The sequence below is a fragment of the Otolemur garnettii genome, unplaced genomic scaffold (assembly GCF_000181295.1).
Source record: "Otolemur garnettii isolate 467f Iridium unplaced genomic scaffold, OtoGar3 scaffold00020, whole genome shotgun sequence".
NCBI lineage: Eukaryota > Metazoa > Chordata > Mammalia > Primates > Galagidae > Otolemur > Otolemur garnettii.
Window position 1 is genome coordinate 20,879,301 of NW_003852415.1, and position 22,338 is coordinate 20,901,638.

General features: G+C 42.4%; 1 pseudogene across 1 annotated transcript; it reads left to right on the forward strand.

Annotated features, from left to right (window-relative positions):
• Positions 1-18,219: 18,219 nt before the first annotated feature.
• Positions 18,220-21,197, forward strand: LOC100961092 (annotated as a pseudogene). Its single transcript, XR_002772510.1, has 3 exons — positions 18,220-18,249; positions 18,303-20,067; positions 20,170-21,197. The product of XR_002772510.1 is annotated as an NEDD4-like E3 ubiquitin-protein ligase WWP1 pseudogene (transcript).
• The last annotated feature ends 1,141 nt before the right edge of the window (positions 21,198-22,338 follow it).

Sequence of the window (22,338 nt, forward strand, 5' to 3'; positions counted from 1 at the left end):
CAGGAGAATCAACTACAGAAGCTACCCATACCTCATTTTGGAGACTGTTCCATGGGCTGACAAAGAGAACATATTTTCCTCAGCTTTGGGATAATGTGTTCTGTACATGTCTATTAAGCCCATTAGTTCTAGGGTCACATTTGAGTCCCTTGTATCTCTGTGTAGTTTCTGTTCAGAAAATCTGTCCAGTTCTGTAAGAGGTATGTTAAAGTCCCCTGCTATTATGGTGTTATAGGAGATCATATTTCACAGACCAATTAAGGTCTGTTTCATAAGTCTGGGAGCATTTAAGTTGGGTGCATAAATACTTAGACTTGAACTGCCTCTTGTTGTATTATTCCCTTGACCAGTATGAAGAGCCCATCTTCGTCTTTTTTACTTTAGTTGCTTAAAATTCACTTGTATTTGAAAATAAAATTGTGACCCCCTCCTTTCTTCTGATTTCCATTTGCATGAAATACTGTTTTCCAAGGCTTCACCCTGAGTCTTGCTTTCCCCTTCAAGGCTAAGTGTGTTTCCTGGAGATAGCATATGGATGACTTGTGGGTGTTTTTTTAATCCAATCAACCAACTTGTGCCTCTTCAGTGGGGAATTCAAGCCATTAACATTTATTGGGAAAATTGATAAGGGAAGTGGAGTTCTTTTCATCTTATTTTGTGAAAGCCTGTCCCTTAGTTTTATTCTTTGTGTCATTCTGTCTTTTAGTTTCTGGTTGTTTACTTTGCTGGTGGTCCATTGTGATGGTCAGTGTGTAGAATAGGTCCAAGTATTTCTAGTAGAGCTGGTCTTCTTTTCTCAATATTTTCATATTAGTAAAAAGTTGATTTCTCCATCAATTGTAAAGCTTAGCAGGATAAAGAATTCTGAGCTGAAAATTATTAGTTTAAGAAGGTTAAAGGTAGATGATCATTCTCTTCTGACTGAAAAGTTTCAGTTGAGAAGTCTGCTGTCACCCTGATGGGTCTGCCCCTGTAGGTCAATTGGTGCTTACTCCTGGCTACTTGCAGAATTTTCTCTTTCATTTTGACTTTAGACAGGTGCATGACAATGTATCTTGGGGAAGCTCTGTTTGAGTTGAGATGACCTAGGGTTTGATAACTCCCTGAAAGAAACCTGAAAGTGCCACACATCACATTTCATTGACAAAACTAGTTATGTGACCCCCTAAGTGCATGCAAGACTTGAACTCAACTTGAGTTCGAGTTCCGGTTCTATCCTTTTGTGACCATGTGATTGTAGGCAACTCAGGAGGGCATCCTGAGCCTCATATTTCTATCAAAAAGTGGGTGTAATAGTAGCACTGACCTTCTGCTAGGAGTATTTTAAAGTTCAAACCTCAAGCATAGGAAAATGATTTGAAAATTACAATGAACTCTACAAATGTTATTTATTTTAATTGCTACCCAAAGTTTAGGCCTTTGTCAGAGCTAAGCCAGAGAACTGTTAAGCCCAATAAAACGCTATAATCAACTCTCAAACAAGTGCTTCCTTGACAAAAACAATCAGAGCAGGAAAGAAACCCACAATCCCCTGGAGGCCTCAGAAAGATCCAAAACTTTAGCCCATGGGAACTGGAAGGAATTGCAAAGACTCTCTCCCTCTTGCTTCTCACATGACAGATGAGGAAACTGAGGCAATTATTAAAACCTTGTCACTACAAGTAGAAATGCCAACATCTATTTAAGAGGGCTAAATTAATCCCACTTTTAAAATAATCATCTGGCTTTTTCCCCTTGCTCATCCTGGAGTTCCTTATACTGGGAACCCAGGAAAATGCAGCTACCAGGAAAATGCAGCTGTGATTAAAAAGCATTAATGAAATTCAGGGCTGTTGAGCATAAAATGTTACAGACATGTGCATATCTCGCCATACTGGGCAGGAGTCAGAACAATAGTTCTGAATAGATTTATGTCAGTATCAATCTACTAGGAACTTTTGACCCAATAATTCCATATCGGAGAATCTGTTTAAAATATGTACCAAAAGTCATGCACATAGATGTTAATCATAATCTTTTATGTAATAATAAAAAATTAAAAATCTTTTAAATATTCAACAATAGGGGACCAATAAAGATGAAGTGGTGAAATATCATAGAGCCATTAAAAATAGTAGCAATAATGAGTTATTAATAAAGAATATGTTTTTGACAAAATTCTACAGATAAACTGCATTTAATTGCTTTCCTCAATTTTTATATGAAGCTACTATGAGCCAGGCTACAAGTGGAGACTAAAAAGATTTCATTTTCTTCTGCATTCCTTCAACAAAGATTTCTTTTTCTTTTTTTTTTTTTGAGACGGAGCCTCAAGCTGTCCCCCTGGGTAGAGTGCCATGGCATCACAGCTCACAGCAACCTCCAACTCCTGGGCTCAAGCGAGTCTCCTGCCTCAGCCTCCCAAGTAGCTGGGACTACAGGTGCCCGCCACAGCGCCTGGCCATTTTTTGTTGCAGCCATCATTGTTGTTTGGCGGGCCCGGGCTGGGGATTCGAACCCGCCACCTTAGGTGTATGTGGCTGGTGCCTTCGCTGCTTGAGCCACAGGCACCGAGCCCAACAAAGATTTCTTGATGGTAAGTGTGTGCTAGGCAGTCTGCTAACATCTGGGATACAAATGACACATTTGCTTACCTATTTATCAAATATGTTTTGCTAAATATTCAATATCCTAGCACTATTATAAATGCGGAAGCAAAATTATATGTAAATATGTCAATAATACCAATGTAGACAAAAAACATTGGAAGGAAAGGCCAGGCATGGTGGCACACCCTTGTAACCCCAGCACTTTGGAAAGCCATGATGGGAAAATAGCCTGAGGCCAGGAGTTCAAGATCAGCCTGAGCAGGAATGAGACCATATCGCTATAAAAATTAGAAAATTTATCTAGACATGGTTTCAAGTGCCTCTTCTTCCAACTACTTGGGAAGCTGAGGCAGGATGATTGCTTTAGCCCAGGCATTTGAGGTTATGGTGAGCTAGGATGACACCACTGCACTCTATCTAGCCCAGGCAATGCAGCAAGACTCTGTGTCCAAAACAAAAAAAGTTGGAGGGAAATATACTAAAATGTTTATAGAGGTTAACTCTGGGTATGGGATTCTGAATGATTTTGATTTTTTTATTTCATTGTCCAAATTTTCTGCAATAGACATTTATTGCTCTTGAAATCACAAAACAGAAATGTTGACTAAAAGGGAAACGTTAAAACCAGAAGTGGGGCATAGTTGTAAACACGAGTTTGGTGAACTCAGATCTGCACGTTGCCTGATGGCTCCAAAGCAAGTCCCCTGTGTGTCTCTGCTTCCACCTTCTGAACCTGGGGCAGTTTTTTCTGAATGAGTGGAATTCCCCTTTCCCTCCACACTGTAGCCAGGCTTCTAATCAAAACAGACAGATCATGGAACTGCTAGTTACACAGATCTGGGTTTTAGTCCTAGCTCTGCCATTTGATAATCCTGAGACCTGGAAAAATTATTTAAGCTCTCTAGGCCACTGATTAATCTTTAAAATGGGGATAATAATACCTACCTAATTAGATGCCCATAATAGATGTCTCAATACTGCTATAATAAAATACTCCAGACTGGGTATCTTATAAACAACAGAAACTTATTGTTGGTAGTTCTGCAGTCTGGGAAATCCAAGATCAAGGCACTAGCAGATTTACTGTCTGGTGAAGGCTCACTCTTTGCTTCATAGATGGCAGGTACCTTGTAGCTGTGTCCTCACAGGAGCGAAGGGGCAAAGAAACTCCCTCTAGCCTCTTTTGCAAAGGCACTAGTCACCTCCCAAAGGCCCCACCTCCTAATGCTATCACGTTGGAGGTTAGGATTTCAACACATAAATTCTGGGGAGACACAGATATTCAGACCACAGCAATGGGTAAGGGATATATTGTGCATAAGACATTTGGTGAATACCTAATAGATATTTAGCATTTGTTCTTTTTCTCTCCTAAACTTCATCCATGCTCCATTCTTGCTGAGAAATATGAGGATTTATAATATGGTGTTCTAAAATATCTTTAAGCATTATTAACTCATTAGAAATATTCCAAGAACTCAGACACAGGGTCCTGAGCTGATGTATCATTCAGGATGACATCGGTGGCCTGGGTCTTTCTCTCCATCTGCCTTTCCCGTTTAGAAGTGACCTCCATCCTCCTGCTCTCAAAATCATTCTTTTTTTAAGCCAGAAAGCAATAGTTTTCCTAGTAGCCTAGAGAGGAAGGCTGCTATTTGCTCATCACTGAGTGAAAGGGCAGTATGAATCGTCTTTCTGAGAATTTGGGAAAGGCATTTTAAACCGGGGGCATTGCCACTCTGAACATAGTGAGAGGTTTTGTTTATAAGGAGGAAGAGGAGAGTGGTACTGGGCAGGCAAATATGCCTGTTTGCTGAGAGCTCTTTACCAAAACGATGGCTCTGGGACTCTAAAGACACAACCTCAAAAGATTTCATGCCCTTATAAAAATGTTTATTGATGAATTATTTATAATGGCAAAAAGTTGAAAGCAACTTAAGTATCTAAAAAGAAGAGAGGTTAATCAATTTACAGGGTGTGTTCACTCAACGAAATACTATGCAGCCATTAAGATTATTCTTAAGAAAATGTGAGGGCTGGAACCGTGTGTATGCTACTATGTTATGAGAGAAAGCAGAATGTAGAATCATTTCCACTCATGACTAAAACTACGCAAAATCTGTATGCCTATGGAAAAATACTGAAAGGGACTACAAAGAAAGATAGTGGCTCTGATGGCGTGTAGGATCGTGAACAATTTTTTTCTCTTTATTTCAAAATTTTCTGCAATGCTGTTAAATTTTTTTCCAAGAAAAAAGCTATACCTAAAACTTAACTTATCCCCAAAAAGCCCAGCAATAAAAGGGAATCAAATATTTCACAGGTCCTGAAGGGGCGATTATTTTCTATGCTTTGAAGCCAAAAAGACATGCAAGCCTGATGAAACAAGATATAAACATGTAACTAAGTGCAATCCTTAACCAATCCACTTTCCTTAGCAAAAGAAAACGTTTTAACAGTAGACAAACTGCCGGCAAAATAGCTGACCCTGTTATGTTGTAACCCGGGGCCAGCTGGCAGGGGGAATTGGCACCACATTTTGGAAAGCAACTTGGCAACCTACCACATATCTCAAGAGCTGTAAATATAATCCCCGGCTCTGGGCTGGGATTACCACCTTTGACACAGTATGCCAAGACATAATTCGACAGAAGATAAGACTGTGTGCAGATGTTCTTTGCAGAGCTGTCTATAAAGTAATACATGTACAGCTTTTCATTACACGCCGGTGCCTTGGGAGAACAGGACGCCATGGGACGCTGGTCAGTCTCTGGAGACAATGCTGCAAACTAGAAACGTGGGTTGACATAAGAGACTTTTAAAAATAGAAGCAGCAGGGCTGCAGAGCTCACTTTTCAACAAATATTTCTTGAGCACACTCTGTATATGTGTAGAAGATAGTTAAGATGCACTGACACAGGTACTGAGGAAAGGTGTGGGGTTCCGGGAAGGCAAGTAGGGCTGAGCTCAACCTAGTCTGATGTCAACAAGCAACAAGACTGTGCCTGTGCAGATGCCCCCCTTGCAAGGCCTGTGGTGTGGAGGGTGTGTGCAAAGTACGTGGGCATATCCAGAGAAGTAGGATGGGTGATTTTTTTCTTCTATGTTCAAAGTTTTATTAAAGTTATAGTATTGCTTTAAAAATAAATGTTTAAACTTACAGAATAAAATAACTCTGATCTTGTTCTCTAAGCACAGGAAATTGAGAAAGGATATGTGTCTGAATTATTAAAAATGTAATCTTCATTCCAAAGGTTGGACCTGTGGATGATAGTGAGCAAAAGCTCAGCCACTGTGTGGGAAATGTGACCAGTGCTACTGAAACTGAAAGGTTAATTGTATTTCATTTTAATTACATTTAAAAACTGACACAGTGTAAATTAATATTCTCTATTATGCACTTTATTACATACCTTATATATTAACATTAATATTAAAATTAATATGTCTATAGCCTAGGATGAAGGAGGGAAGGAAAGGGAGAGAGAAAGGGTGGGGGATGGGTAGATAGAGGGAGAGTTAGTAGGGGGACCACATCTATGGAGCAGATTGCAAGTACAAGTTGGATCTATGAGGTGTAGAACACAAATGTCTTAATCCTATAATTGGGTAAGTGAGGTGAAGGTTATGTTGATTAGTAGGATGTAAGCACTCTAATTTGTACAAATAATCAACACATTGATTCCCGTAGTGGCATAAATGTATTTGTGATCTATGTACAAATGATTTAATAAAAAAAAATCCCTAAGGAAATTAAATATTATTTCATGCTTTTAAAAGTAATATGTCTTTTTTTCTTTGTTACTTTACTTTGGTTACTAAAAATAATCAAACTATAATAATTAAACTATATACACTTTCTATTGTATTTGTATTGAATGGTGATGTTCTAGAAACAACTTTTTGTCAATTGCATTTTATAAAAATCTTTCATAGTTTGTGATTTGTCTTTCCACTTTCCATAAAATCTTTGATAATCAAAACTTCTATATATCTTTACAAACTCTGAGTTGGAACAAAGTTCTTTTTTTTTTGAGGCAGAGCCTCAAGCTGGGTAGAGTGCTGTGGCATCAGAGCTCACAGCAACCTCCAACTCCTGGGCTCAGACAAGTCTCCTGCCTCAGCCTCCCAAGTAGCTGGGGCCACAGGCGCCTACCACAATGCCGGGCTATTTTTTGGTTGCAGCTGTCATTGTTGTTTGGCAGGCCCGGGCTGGATTCGAACCTGCCAGCTTAGGTGAATGTGGCTGGTGCCTGAGCCACTTGAGCCACAGGTGCCGAGCCGGAACAAAGTTCTTAAAGATGAATTCCAAACTCACAAACGAGATTGATAACATTAACTTCACCAAATTTTATCTTAAGTTTTATTCAAAAATGTGAGAATTCAATGTCATGTTCAAGTCCTTGGTTCATCTGGAGTTGCTTTTTATGGTGTGGGGTTGGGGCCCATTTCTTTTTGCCCATTATGACTTCGCAGTTGTCTTAGCCCCATTTACTGACCAATGCAACATTTCTTCCCCCACCCCACTCCCCCACTCTTCCCAGTAACTTGCCACATACCGGGTCTGCACATTGGGATAGTCTGTTTCTGGATATTGTTTCTGTTCCCTTGGTCTACTTGTCTATCCTTGTACATACCCAGCATTGTCTTTATTATAATCATATTATATCCTGAATACCTGCCATGGCAAGTCATCCCAACTGCTGTTTCGTCTTCACAAAGTTCTTTGCTAATCTTGGTCTTTGGATCTTTGGCATAAATTCTAAAATCAGCTGTCAAATCTCTTGCAAGAAAAAAAAGCATAGGAAAAAAGAAAATGTCTAACAATTTGATAGAAATGACTTTGAATCAATAAATCCATTTGGAAAGAATTAATGTCTATAAGATGCTATCTTGTCCTGTGCATACAAATGTTGTGTCTCTCCATTTATTTATTCATAGTATTTTTATTGTTTTTCAATACATTTCTATAGTTTCCCAGTTTGTCTTGAACTGTTTTGTTTATTCTCTATCCTATTCTTCAATTTTTCTTATTGTTGCAAATGTTATCTTTTTATTTCATTTTCTCACTGTTCACTGCTGATAATATAGAAATGAAATCAATATTTGCATATATTACTTTTATAGGTAGTTTAGTGGTCTGCAAAAGCTGCTCTGACAGAATGCTACAGACTGGGTGGCTTAAAGAACAGAAATGTGTTTTATCACAGTTCTGCAGACGAGAAGCCCAAGATTAAGGTGCCTCCAGCTTAGCTTTGGTGCGAGGCCTCTCTCCTTGGATTGCAGGTGGCTGCTTTCTCACTCTGCTCTCTCAGGGCCTTTTCTATGTGCATGTGGAAAAAGAGAGAGCTCTGGTGTCTTTTCTTCTTCTTATAAGGGCACTAGTCTTATTGGATTAGAGTCCCAGCCTTATGACCTCATTTAATCTTAATAACCTCATTAAAGGCCTTATCTCCAAATATGGCCACACTGAAGGTTAATATTTCAACGTATGAATTGGAGGGACCCTTCTCTTTTTCTTTCCTTCTCAGTAGCAATTCCTGACCCATTTCTTTATGTAGAGTCCTTCCATAGTCTCTTTGTTCTGCCTTTACTTTATAGACTCGATCTAAGGCTAATCTGTCACATTTGAGTTCTTTTAAATACCAAAACAATTTCCACCCAGGAAGGAGAATGAGTTTAAATGATTTTCCCAGAGTCATGGGGGTAGTGAATGCTGTCAGCGGTCTAACCCTGAGGCTCCTGCTTCTTTGTTGAGAGAAGGGGAGGGAGGAGAGTGTGGGGTTTTGCTCCTGGGGACCTCAGTGGAGGAAGAAATGGCCATCTGTGGGGATTCTCCTCCCTCCTGTGGCAGGGAGCCTCCACGATGGCCCCAGTGATCCTGCCTGTTGGCATTGCAAACCCTAGTGTCATTCTTTCCCTGTGAGCATGGGTTGGATTTAGTGACTCACTTCACTGGGTCACAGCAAAAATAATAAAATGGCACCTTCAAGATTAAATTATTTTTAAAAGACTGTGGCTTTCATCTTGGGTATGGGCTCTCTGCATCATTTTCTGTGGGGAAAGCCAGCTGCCTATACTGGGAGGCAGCTCTGTGGAGAGGCCCAGATGATGAGAAACTAAGGAAACCCCTGGCCCACAGCCAGGAAGAGGCAGAAGCCCCATGAGTCTGGAAGAGGATCTCCCTCCAGTTGAGCCTTCAGATGAGACAGTAGCCGTGGACAGGTTCGCATTCCTGACCCATGTGAGATAACAAATGCTTATTGTTTTAAACTGCTAAATGTTGGGAAATTATAAGTCAATATCATTCATGAACAGAATACTAAATAAGATACTCATGGACTGAATCCTAAAGTGTATAAGAAAGAAAATAAACCAAGATTAAACTGAGACTATTTCCAAACACACAAGGCAGAATCAGCATTAGAAAACATAGTAGGAAAATTCATCATGTTAACAGCTTAAAGGAAACAAACCTTCTAGTGATCTCAACATTTGCAGAAAAAGCATTTGATGAAATTCAATTCCAACTATAGAGGGAATTTACTTAAGTTGGCAAAGAGTATCTGCCAAAACCCTGTATAAAATATTCTACCCAATGATAATGATAAAACATTAGGATACTTCACTTTAAAATCAAGAGTAAGACAAAAATTTCTGTCACTACTTCTATTTAACATTTACTGGTTGTCCTAGGCAATGCAGAAATTTAAACAAATAAATAAATAAATAAATAAAAGGGAGTAAATTTGGAAAGGAAGAAGCAGGAGTGTCATCCCTTGCAGATGATGCTCTTGTCCGTGTGGAGGGAAAGCCTAAACGAATCTGTGCAGAAATTTATCACTTTTAGCAAGGGAGTTTAGCAAGTTGGCTAGACGTTATGGGCTAAGCTGTGGTCACCCCCAAATTTATATGCCGAAATAACTAATACAGTAGAACCTCCATAGCTGACCACCTCTCTACATTGACCACCTCCTTAAATTGACCTAATTTTCATAGACCAGACATGCACAACATGTATGTATCAGTATAATAGGCCTAGTTTCTATGTTGACCACCTCCATATGTTGCCCAGTTTGTTACAATTCCTTGGGTGGACAACAGAGGTTCTGCTGTATTTAATTTAAAGCGCTTTTATATATAAGCAAATGCCTCTCTGTAAAATCTGGCACGCACTGAAAAGGCCATGGGACTATGGGTATGTGTGTGGCTGTGCATGCATGTGTGTAAACCAAGAGAAGCGACTCAGGTCCACGAGGGCCATGGGTGCATGTGTGAAACAGAGGAACAGCCGCTAAACTTGGTCACGTGAGCACAGGTAGCAGCTCTGAGCCTGAGGGCCATGGGGGAACATACCTTCCCTGGGACCCCAGAAACTGTGGATGGGCACTGTGTTTACACAGAATGTGGAGGGGAACTTGGGGCCCATCTCTGTGGCTCTTTAGGGCCATGAAATCCTGGTTGACATCACAATTTTTGGATATCCCAATGCTTCAGTGTCTGAAGACAGTCATTTATCAATGGCCTTTACAGTTCATTCTTTATCCAGCGTTTCTGAGGTGAGAAAGGAAAGATACATATTTCTATGCATGTCCTAAGAAGTCCCCTTGTCTCTGAGATGGAGGGTTCAGGGCCATAGAAGTCTTTGGGAAGAAGTTCTTTCCCAGGAGGTGCAAAGGGCATTCCTAGCTTTCCCCCAGGGGAAACCGAGTTCCTGTTCCTGACACCATCTTTCCTCTTTCTGACTTCGGTGATATTAATAGACCTAGGAGCCCCAACTTCCCTTCCTTTGTGACAAAGGTGGACTAGGTTGGCAGCCATGGAGGGGGGCAGAGACACCCCCAACTTAGGGACTGTAGGCAAAGCTCTGGAAAGCCTAGCCTGCTCTCTACAGGGGAAGCAGCTGCCCTGTGGTCGGAAGCCTCAGGCTGAGCTCCCAGAGAGAGGGCTGATGCAATCACAGTGGCTGGGAACATTCTTGGAACATCTCTGTTCCATTGCAGTCCACAATTATGGCTGCCAGGCTCCGTCTGAAGCCTCTCCAGGAGATGGCCTGCCTTGGTAACAGCCCCGTTTTATCTCAAAATGCAGATTTGGAGCTTGAGCTCCAGCCTTATGAAGTTAAAACCAACATGATTCTTTTTCCATCTACATAAAACAAATCTGAAACACATACATATATTTTGTCTTGAGCTTGTGAGCAACCCCAGCAACTCCCAGAGGGCTGAAGTTGTTTTATTCACCCAGATTGTGGATTTTGGATAACCTGGGTTTGGAGGGGGAGTTGTGTTTACATATTTGTCATTTCACGGGAACATCCTTGAGGTAGGGAGGCAAAGCAGGTTGAAATGGGGCCACTTGAGTGAGAGTGGAGATGCTGTCCACGACGGTTAATGCTTCATTGGATCCACGCCCTTCTTGCCACCCCTTCTCCAGGGCGGCTGAGCACAAAGAACCAAAGAGGGCTCAGTAACAGTCCACTGGCATTTGCACAGCACGGGGGAGCGTGCCGAGCACTTTTACAGGATTGCCTCGCTGATCCTGGGTTTACTCCCAGCCAGCTGACGAGCAGGGAGAGACTGAGTGGTTCCCTGGTCATAGTCACCTGACAGGTGAGTCCCAGAGCCTGATTTGAATGTAGGCCCCCTGGAGACAGTACGCCTTTCACTGGACCGCCTGGCCTCCCTGTGTCTGCCTCCACAGGACTTCCAGGACACTGGCTCAGAGTAAGGCTACAACCAGGTCTGGGGCAGAGGACCCTGGGGCAGAGGCACAAAGTGGCCGGGGGCGAGGGGGTCTGAGAAAACATCCCCAGAACACAGCAGAATCCCAGAGCATGTCCCTCGGTCAGGCTGCAGCTCACATTCCCAAAGCCCCCAGGGTGAAAGAGTGAGGACATCAGTTCTGTGCCCTCCAGGCCAACAGAAAGTGTCGCGTTCAGGGGAAAGTGGAAAAGCCATGTCCATTCAACACTGTCTCCTGTTTTCCAACCCACCAAGCCTCAGCCAGGGAAAAGCCCCCACGGGAGCAGCTGAAGTAGGCTGCTGGGCTCCACGTGTCCCTGGGGAGTAACCACTGAACAGCATCGGCAAGGACCAGCCTGCCAGTCCCCGGCTCCAGCCCTCGCCTGAGAGATGGAGAGAAGGAGGCTGAGAGCGCTCTCCAAATGTGCCTAGTCTGAACATTCCAGCTGAAACCGTCTGTACCTCCAGTCACAACACAAACTCAATTCATTTATACTCAGCGAACGTGTACTAGGCATAGGAAAGGAACCAGGCACAGTTGCTGATGCAAGGCTCAGAGAGCCAGCATCCTACCCTCTAGAAGCTTCTAGCAAGAAAGACTGAGAGAAACATACAGTACTGCACTAAGATGATCCATGTATATGTCTAACTCCACCACTGGACAAGATAGCAAGGGTATCTAGGGGCAGGGTCTGTGGCTTTACCCTCTCCATCTCCAGGACTCCCTATGTGGTAAGTGCTCCAGAAACATCTATATAATGTTATCTATAACATGATAATATTAAAGTTAAGTAAGTTAATTAAGAATCTGACCCAGCACCACACAGCTAGTACCTTAGAGATCCATCATATGAATACTCTCTCTCTTTCTCTCCCCTTGGCTTTTTCCCTCCCTCCTTCTATCCTTCCTCTTCACTACCTACCTCCCTTTGCCTCTAAGTGTTCCCAAACAAGAAGGTAGTAATCTCCCAGCAGGCACTAGAAGGCTTCTGCCCTTCTGCCATGGTCCTAGGAAGCCTCAGTTCAGAGGCTTCTGCAGAGATTTCCAGGCCTGGCTGAGGACATGTGTCTACCAGCGCCTTGCAGAGCCCTTTGACCCTGAACCACAATATGAATAAGATAGGTCTCTCCATTTCTAGAGGCCCAGAGCCCTCTCAGAATGACTCTTATGGGTCCCCAGACAGCACAGTGTGCAGTGACATCCTGAGTCTTGGGCCTTAAGCCCCTACTCAGCTCTTTTTTTTTTGAGACAGAGTTCTCACTATTGTCGCCCTCAGTAGAGTTCCGTAGCATCACAGCTCCCAGCAACCTCAAACTCTTGGGCTTAAGCGTTTCTCTTGCCTCAGCCTCCCAAGTAGCTGGGACTACAGGCACCCACCACAACACCCAGCTATTTTTTGTTTTAGTTGTCGTTGCTTAGCAGGCCTGGGCCAGTTTCGAACCTGCCAGCCCTGGTACATGTGGCCGGCACCCTAACCACTGAGCTACAGTACCTGCTCCCCACCCCCCTACTCAGCTCTTACCAAATGTCTCTTGGCACCCTGAGGAACTACTGAGGTTGACAGCTTTGTCCCTTTGCCCCAAGATCCCACATCCTCCTCCAGAGAAAGATGCAAGTCTGTCCCCATTCCCAGCCAGTATCTATCTACCATCTCTATAGATTTGCCTATCCTGGGCATTCCATGTGAATGGGATCACGCCAGCTGAAGTCTTTCGCAACTGGCTTCTTTCACTTACCATAGTGTTTCCCAGGTTCATTTCTTTTGTAGCCTAATAGTATAGTACAGATATGTCATATTTGTTTATTCATTCACCACTTAATGGCCATTTGGGCTTTTTCCACTTTGGGTTATTAGGAATAATGCTGTTAGGAAAATTCATATGCAAGTTTTTGTGTGGATATATGTTATCTTTCCTGGGTATACTACATATACCTAGGAGTGGAACCTCTGGGTCATATGGTGACTTACACGTTTAACCACCTGAGGAGCTGCCAGGACAGTGCTACCATTTTAGAATGCCACCAGCCGTGCACGATGAGGTTTTCATCCCAGATGTGAAGCAATATCTCACTGTGGTTTTGATTTGCATTTCCCCAGTAAGCAATGAGGTTGAGCATCTTTCTTGTGCTCATTGCCTTACTCACATTTCTTCCTTGGAGAAATGTCTGTTTAAATCAGTGCTTCTCAACCTTCCTAATGCCTCCTAATGCTGTGACCCTTTAATACAGTTCCTCATGTTGTGGTGACCCCCAACCATAAAATTATTTTCGTTGCTACTTTGTAACTGTAGATCAGGTTGAGAACTGCTGGTTTAAATTCTTGGTCCATTTCCTAATCAGGTTCTTTGTCTCTTTGTTACTGAATCATGAGTATCCTTTATATTCAAAATACAAGACCCTTAGCAAATCTATGATTTGCAGGTATTGCCTCCCATTCTATGTGTTGTGCTTTTACTATTTTTGATGATGTCTTTTGCTGTTACAAAATTGTTTAATTTTTACAAATTTCTATTTATTTCTTGGTCATTTGTGTTTTTGGCTTCACATCTAAGAAGGCTTTGCTTAATTCAAATTCACAATAATTTACCCCTATATTCTAAGAGGTTTATAGTTTTTTCCCTTACATTTAGGTCTTTGATTCATCTTGAGTTGATTTTTGGATCTGGTGTGAGGCAGGGGTCGAACTTCATTCTTCTGCATGTGGATATCCAGTTAGCGCTATGTATTGAAGAGATTACCTTTCCCCATTGAATTGTCTTGGTACCCTTGTTACAAACTGACTATAAAGGTAACAGTTTATTTCTAGACTCTCGATTCTATTCCATTGGTCTACCCATGTGTCTGTTCTAATGCCACGACCACCGTATCTTGATTATAGCTTTATAGTAAGTTTTTCAATCAGGAAGTATGGATATTCCAACTTGTTTCTTTATTTTCAAGATTGTTTTGGCTCTGGGTCCCTCAAATTTCCATATAAACTTTACACTCAGCTCACCAATAGCTGAGATTTTGATAGGAATTGCATGAAATTCATAGAGCAATTTGTGCAGTATCGCCATCTTGACAATGTTAAGTCTTCCAATAAATGTAGGCTGCCTTTCCGTTTATTTAGGTCTTTACTTTCTTTTAAGAATGTTTTGTCATTTTCAGAGCATTTCACATTTCACACTTCTTTTGTTAAACTTATCCCTAAGTTTTTCTTTTTTTCTATTTGATGATACTGTAAATGGAGGAGTTTTCTGTTTGTTTGTTTTAAGACAGTCTCACTCTGTGCCCTGGGGTTGAGTGCTATTGCCTCATAACTCACAGAAACCTCAAATTCTTGGGCTTAAGTAATCCCCTTGCCTCAGCCTCCTGAGTAGCTGGGACTACAGGCACCCACCACAACGTCTGGCTAATTTTTAGAGACAGGGTCTCACTCTTGCTCAAGCTGGTCTCGAATTCTTCAGCCCAGGCAATCTACCCACCTCCATGTCCCAAAGCACTAGGATTACAGATGTGAGTCTCTGTGTCTGGCCTGGAGTTAGTTTTTAATTTCATTTTCAGGCTGTTTATTGCTAATGCATAGAAATTCAGATTAATTTTTGTATATTGGTCTTCTACCCTGCAACCTAGCTGAATTTGTTTATTGGTCTTAATAAATTTTCAGAAGATTAGCTGAGATTTTGATATGAAAAATCGTGTCATTTGCAAATATAGTTTTACCCTTTCCTTCCTAATCTGAATGACGTTCACCTTTTCCTTACTCATCTGAATGACTTTTACATTATTCTCTTCTCTAATGGATCCTGCCTCAGGATAATGTTGAATAGAATTGTCAAGAGCAGAGGTCGTTCTCTTACTCCTGATCATAGCAGAAAGGTATTCAAGCCTTCACTGTTACATACAACGTTGACTCTGGGATTTTCATAGATGTTCTTTATCAGGTGGAGGAAGAACCCTTCTATGTCTAGTTTGCTGAGACGTTTTATCATAAAAAGTAGAAGTTAGATTTTGTTAAATGAATTTTCCGTGCTTATTAAGATCAACATGTAGTTTTGGTCCTTTGTTCTATTGATATGGTATATTACATTAATTGACTTGGATACTGAATCAATCTTGCATTTCTGAGATAAATTCCACTTGGTTGTGGTGTATTCTTTTTATATGTTGGCTATTACTTAGGATTTAGATTCATATTCAGAAGAGATACTGGTCTCCAGTTTTCTCGTAACATCTTTGTTTTGTTTGGGTATCAGGGTAATTACCAGCCTCATAGCATGAGTGGCAAGGGGCTACCGTCTCTTCTTTTTTTTTTAAAGATTTTGTGAAAAATTGATATTAATTCTTTTTTTTTTTTTTCAGCTTTCCAACCCAGCTCATGGAGCTTTATTCAGATGGGAATGACAAGAGCCTGCTTGATTTTTCTGGGCCGTATTCCCTGGGAACCCAGTGCTGAAGGCCCATGTTTGTCCTCCCACTTTCTTTAAAACTCCTAAGATCCTTTCAGAACCTGTACTCACCTAGGCCCTATCCTTCTTCTCACCATCAGGGTGACGGTTAATTTTATGTACCAACATATCAACATGGCTTGTCTACAGTCCCCTGCTGCTTAGTTAAACACAGTCTTGATATGGCTGTAAAGGTATTTTTTAGATGAAATTAACCTTTAAATCAGTAGTCTTTGAGTAAAACAAATTACCCTCTGTAATGTGTGTAGATACATATCCATTCCTGTGAAGGCCTTAAAATCAAAGACTGTGGTATTCTGGGGAGGCAAGAATTCTGCTTCTGGACTCCCTTTGGACTTGAGAAGGCAACACCCACTCGTGCTGAAATTTCTAGCCTGCTGATCTGCCTGTGTGTGGATTTCAGACTTAGCCCCCACGGTTGCATGAGCCAGTGAAGTTGATTAAGGGGTAAACAAACACATGTCAATAGGAGAAATAAGACCTACTGTTTGATAAATCAGTAGAATAATTATAGTGAAAAATAACCTACTGTATATTTCAAAATAGCCTAGTAGAAAATAATTCGAATGTTCCCACCATAAAGAAAAGATAAATGTGATAGATGCAAGGTGATAGATGTCCCAATTACCCTGATTTGATTATTACACATTATGTGAATGTATCAAAATATCACACGTAGATCCCCTCAAATATGTGTATCTATTATGTATCAATAAAATAAATAAATAAGTATATAATCTCAGTCAATAGAAAATACAGATACAGGCAACCTGTTGGCTCTGGAAAACCATGGTGATGCACTATGCATCAGCCTTTCTTAGGGAGGACGGCATTTCCATGAGGGCAGCAACCACACCACACTGATCTGTTTCCCTGCATTGGGCACCAGGTCCAGTGACCTCAGCCATAACTTAGTGAATATCTCTGGTTCTCCCTGTAATTGAGACCTTTCACAGCTGTGCACAAAAATGAGGGGGAAAAAACTATCTGTGCCCTAAGTTTCCAATCTGTTTCCTTTAAAACCAATGAAGTTTATATTATACTGGAGCCGCTTAAAAATAGCAGGCTTTATCCCATTGAAATTGAGTCTGTAAATGCAAAACATTTAAAAAAAATAATGAATTGGTATTTGATATTCCTATATTTCAATATTCCTTTGATATTCCAAAATGAAACTTAAACTGCTGGGGTTTTATGCATTCTTCATCTTTCCTTTGATTTGGCGCAACTGGGTGCTTTGAGTATGTTTGCTTTAATCACTGGACCATGGAGCAGGAGGGACACACATCTCGGTGGGGGAGGGGCTGGGGGCACAGCCATCTGGGCCCAGAAAATGAGTGCCTTCTGCAAATCACTGGATCCTCCTGCTGGAGCCCGGCCATGGGGGATTGCCAGGCCCATGTAGAGGGGCGGGCTCCCCTGGCCATGCTCCAAGGGGGGACACTTGAGCCTCTACCTTACAGTTCAAAGGCAGAAAAGCAGAAAAAACAGCTGCAACCAGGCCCCTGACAGGTGCCAGACCCAGGATGAGTTCCTGGGACATCTGATGCGCACGTGATCTGGAACTCAAATGGTCTGAGGGTCTGTTGCCAGTTTCTGCACTTGATGGGGGAAGATACGGGTGAAATCCATCCTCTGTAAGTTAGTCAGCCCTGACCCTCCTTGATGACAACAGTGAGGGTGAAGGTGACAATGTTAATGGCATAAAGAGGGTATTGATGAGAGCTACACTGGCCCATACTGAGAGGCACTTGCTATATGACAGTCCTGGTGCTAGGCTTTTTAGGTGGACTGTCTCATTTTAAAACTGTCCCCTGGGGAGGGTCGCGTGTCCGCTGGATCAGCGTACAGGTTCTGAGTGTCTGCCGGCGGCCTGGGCTGCCGGGGCCAACACTTGGGTGGCTGTTGCCGCCGCCGCGCCTTCCTGCGAGTTGGCGATCTTGGGCGCCGAAGGGTAAGGGCGCGCGCCGCAGGAGGAGGTGCGGCTGCGGTCGCTGCCCGGCTGCTGGAAGTCGACAACTTTGCACAGTGGTTGTCTCCTCACCAGACTATGAGCTCCTTGAAAGAGGAAACTGTCTCACTCATCTTTGTATCCACAGTGTGTAGCACTGTTCCTGATACATTGTTTTAGCTGAATTGGGGGACATGGCTGCTGCTTCACCAAGGTCTGATACTAGTAACAACCACAGTGGAAGGTTACAGTTACAAGGAACTGTTTCTAGTGCCAAACTAAAAAGAAAAAGGAACTGGTTTGAGGGCAGCGCCTGTGGCTCAAAGGAGTAGGGCGCCGGCCCTATATGCCAGAGGTGACAGGTTCAAAGCCAGCCCTGGCCAAAAACTGCAAAAAACAAAACAAAACAAAACCAAAAAAAAAAAAAAAAAAAAAAGAAAAGAAACCTGGTTTGGAACAGCAATATATACAGAAGTGGTTGTAGATGGAGAAATTAAGAAAACAGCAAAATCTAGTAGTTCTTCTAATCCAAAATGGGATGAACAGCTAACTGTGCCGGCTGCTGAGGGTACTAATGGACTAGGTAACCATGTACCTGCAAACGCATTGGTCCAAATCTCATCCAGTTCGTGTGGAGTTAATGGAGACAACACTTCTTCTCCATCTCAGGTTGCTGCCAGACCCCAAAATATACCAGCTCCCAAACCACTCACATCTGAGCCTGCCAATGACACTGTTAACGGAGAATCATCCTCATTTGCACCAATTGATCATGCTTCCACCACCGTGACTCCAACAGTGTCGGAAGAATATGCCTTGTCTTTAAATTGCACTAGTACTACCATCGAAGATCCTCCAGTTCAAGAAATAGTGACTTCCTCTGAAAACGATGAATATACTCCTTCCAGCAGTGCAGAATTGGGAGCTGAAGTTAGAAGTGTATTAGCCCATGACACCTCTAATTCTGGAAAAAGTTCTGCTTTTGGAGCAGCCAAATTCAGACAGCCAGATGGGTGTGTGGAACCTGTGTGGCAGCAGCCTGGAAATGCCAACACAGAGACTTTGCCCTCAGGGGGGAACAGAGAAAAGATCTTCATGGTAGAACCTACTGTGTGGCTCATAACACTCGAACTACCATGTGGGAGAGACCACAACCTTTACCTCCAGGTTGGGAAAGAAGAGTTGATGATCATGGAAGGGTTTATTATGTGGATCGTAACACCAGAACAACATGGCAGCGGCCTACCATGGAATCTGTCCGGATTTGAACAGTGGCAATCTCCGCGGAACCAATCACAGGGTGCTATGCAACAGTTCAACCCGCGATACCTCTATTTGGCTTCAGTGTTAGCTGTAGAAAATGATCCACATGGACCTTTGTCACCAGGCTGGGAAAAAAGAGTGGATTCAACAGATAGGGTTCACTTTGTGAATCATAACACAAAAACAACCCAGTGGGAAGATCCAAGAACTCAAGGTTTACAGAATGAAGAACCCCTGCCAGAGGGTGGGAAATTAGGTACCCTCGTGAAGGTGTTAGGTCCTTGGTTGATCATAACATAAGAACAATACTCAAAGATCCTTGCAATGGGAAGTCATCCGTAAATAAAGGTGGTTCACAAATTGCTCCTGAGTGCAGCTTTAGGTGAAAACGTGCTCACTTCTGTTATTTGTGCCAGTCTAATGCACTACCCAGTCATGTGAAGATCAATGTGTCCCGACAGTGCTTGAAGATTCCTTCCAACAGATTATGGCATTAAAACCCTATGACTTGAGGAGGTGATTATATGTAATACTTAGAGGAGAAGAAGGACTTGATTATGGTGGCCTAGCAAGAGAATGGTTTTCCTTGCTTTCACATGAAGTTTTGAACCCAATGTATTGCTTGTTTGAGTATGCAGGCAAGAACAACTATTGTTTGCAAATAAATTCAGCATCAACCATTAATCCAGACCACCTTTCATACTTCTGTTTCCTTGGTCGCTTTATTGCTATGGCACTATTTCACGGAAACTTTATTGATACTGGTTTCTCTTTGCCATTCTATAAGCGACTGCTAAGTAATAAACTTACTATTAAGGATTTGGAATCTACTGACACTGAATTTTATAACTCTCTTATCTGGATAAGAGTCAACACATTGAAGAGTGTGGCTTAGAAATGTACTTTTCTGTTGACATGGAGATTCGGGGAAAAGTTACTTCACATGATCTCAAATTGGGAGGTTCCAATATCTTGGTGACTGAGGAAAACAAAGATGAATATATTGGTTTAATGACAGAATGGTGTTTTTCTCGAGGAGTACAAAAACAGACCAAAGCTTTCCTTGATGGTTTTTTTTTTTTTTTTTTTTTTTGCAGTTTTTGGCCAGGGCTGGGTTTGAACCCACCACCTCCAGCATATGGGCCTGGCGCCCTACTCCTTTGAGCCATAGGCGCCACCCTCCTTGATGGTTTTAATGAAGTTGTTCCTCTTCAATGGCTACAGTACTTTGATGAAAAAGAATTGGAGGTTATGTTGTGTGGCATGCAGGTTGACTTGGTAGATTGGCAGAGAAATACTGTTTATCGACACCATACAAGAAACAGCAAGTAAATCATTTGTTTTTGGCAGTTTGTGGAAGAGACAGACAATGAAGTAAGAATGCGACTGTTACAGTTCGTCACTGGAACCTGTCGTTTACCTCTAGGGGGATTAGCTGAGCTCAGGGGAAGTGATGGGCCTCAAAAGTTTTGCATTGAAAACGTTGGCAAAGACACCTGGTTACCAAGAAGCCATTCACGTTTGAATCGCGTGGATCTACCACCATATAAGAGTTATGAACGACTAAAGGAAAACTTCTTTTTGCAATAGAAGAGACAGAGGCGTTTGGACAAGAATGAACATGTAGCTGCTTGGTTTGGAGGAGCTCTTGCATTTAAATACCCCAGCCAAAAAAAATGGCACAGACAGTGTCTATAAGCTGTTCATTCTGTACAGTGAATTTTCTGAACCTCTCAAAGTATAAATGCTCTTCATTCTTCCACAGACATATGCGAAACAAGTCATCCTTTTCTACTTTATTGTTCCCTTGAAATGACTGACCAGGAAAAAGATCATCCTTAAATTTTGAAGCAAGCAAGAGACTTTATTATAAATAAGCAGTATATATCTATATAAGCATTTATGATAGTGGCTCTAGTTTTATAGAGCTCCAAGTGTATTAAACATGACAGCCATTCCTTCAAAGAGATCTGGATTGGCTTTACCTTGTTTGTATTATCCAGGGGAAAGAGTGCGACTAGCTCTGTGGTCTTCTCCCTCATTACCATCTTCTAAGGGGTGTTTAGCTGCACGGCTATTCAGGAAGGTTTTAAGGGCTTAGGCCAAATCTTACTTTGCATATATTTCCAAAAAATGCTGCTGGCTTTTCTGAAGACAGGTGCTTAAACCTGTCAATTTGTTTTAGGTAAATACGATAGTTGAAAAATAAACTAAAATAAAAACCGTCACATTTTGCAATCCCCAAAAGTAGTCCCTGAGACCAGGACTTGGGTGCAGTCATTTGTTTAGATTGTCCCAGGAAGAGCCCAGAAGGAGTGGGGAGCAGAAACAAGAAGGGGCAGGGAAGGGGGTGCTAATGACTTGGTCACCGCTCTAGGCAACTGCAGTTCCACACTGAGGGTACCCTCTGGGAAACTATGGAACTCAGAATCGTCTCATGGGAGGACGAGGAGGCTGGTGCTTCATCCACTGCTCTCATCCCCACTGGGCCACATCCCCAGTGGTTGGGGAGTTTCCCCGGGATTCTGACTCCCCCCCCCAAATCCTCAGTTATAATTCCCAGGTGGAGACAAATCCCTGTGGTGACCTATGAGCCAGAGAACAGCCTCAGGCAGAGCAGCATAGCTAACCAAGGCCCTGAGAAAGAAAACTGCCCTTGGCTGATGGGTCCTCTGTAGCTGCAGGTGAGCTCAGAGATGGGCCAAGAGATACCGGGCCTGACAGCAATAGAATTACTTTCTACAGTAATTTTTGGATTGCTGTTTATTAACCCCATTTTCCATAAATAAAACTGAGGGTAAGAGAAATGGTCAGATCTTGTCTAAGTTTGTGTAGCCAGGAAATGTCCATGGCCCTCAGTGAATATTTTCTCACCATCTACAATGTGTGTGTGTGACATGGTGGTGAAGGTCGGGGAATAGATGTGAATAGACGCTGTCTCTGTCCCCATGCACGTGGTGATCCATGGCCCTGAGCATGAGCTCATGTGTCCGTGAGCACGTGGCTGTGGGTGAGTGTTTGGGAAAGAGTCAACTTGGGAGGGGAGCCTGGGTGTGATTGTGGACACACATGGTGAGGCAGGTCTGGCCTCCAAGAAAACACAAGCCAAGTCCTGCCATGCCAGCAAGTGAAGTGTGGGGACCAACAGGCCTCCCAAGTACCCCTCACCCCCCATTAAAAAGGTAAGACCCGCAGGTTATGTCTCCGACAAAGGTTTAATAACCAGAATCCATAGAGAACTAAAACGTATTAGCAAGAAGAAAACGAGTGATCCCATCTCAGGGTGGGCAAGGGATTTGAAGAGAAATTTCCCTAAAGAAGATCAGTGCATGGCCTACAG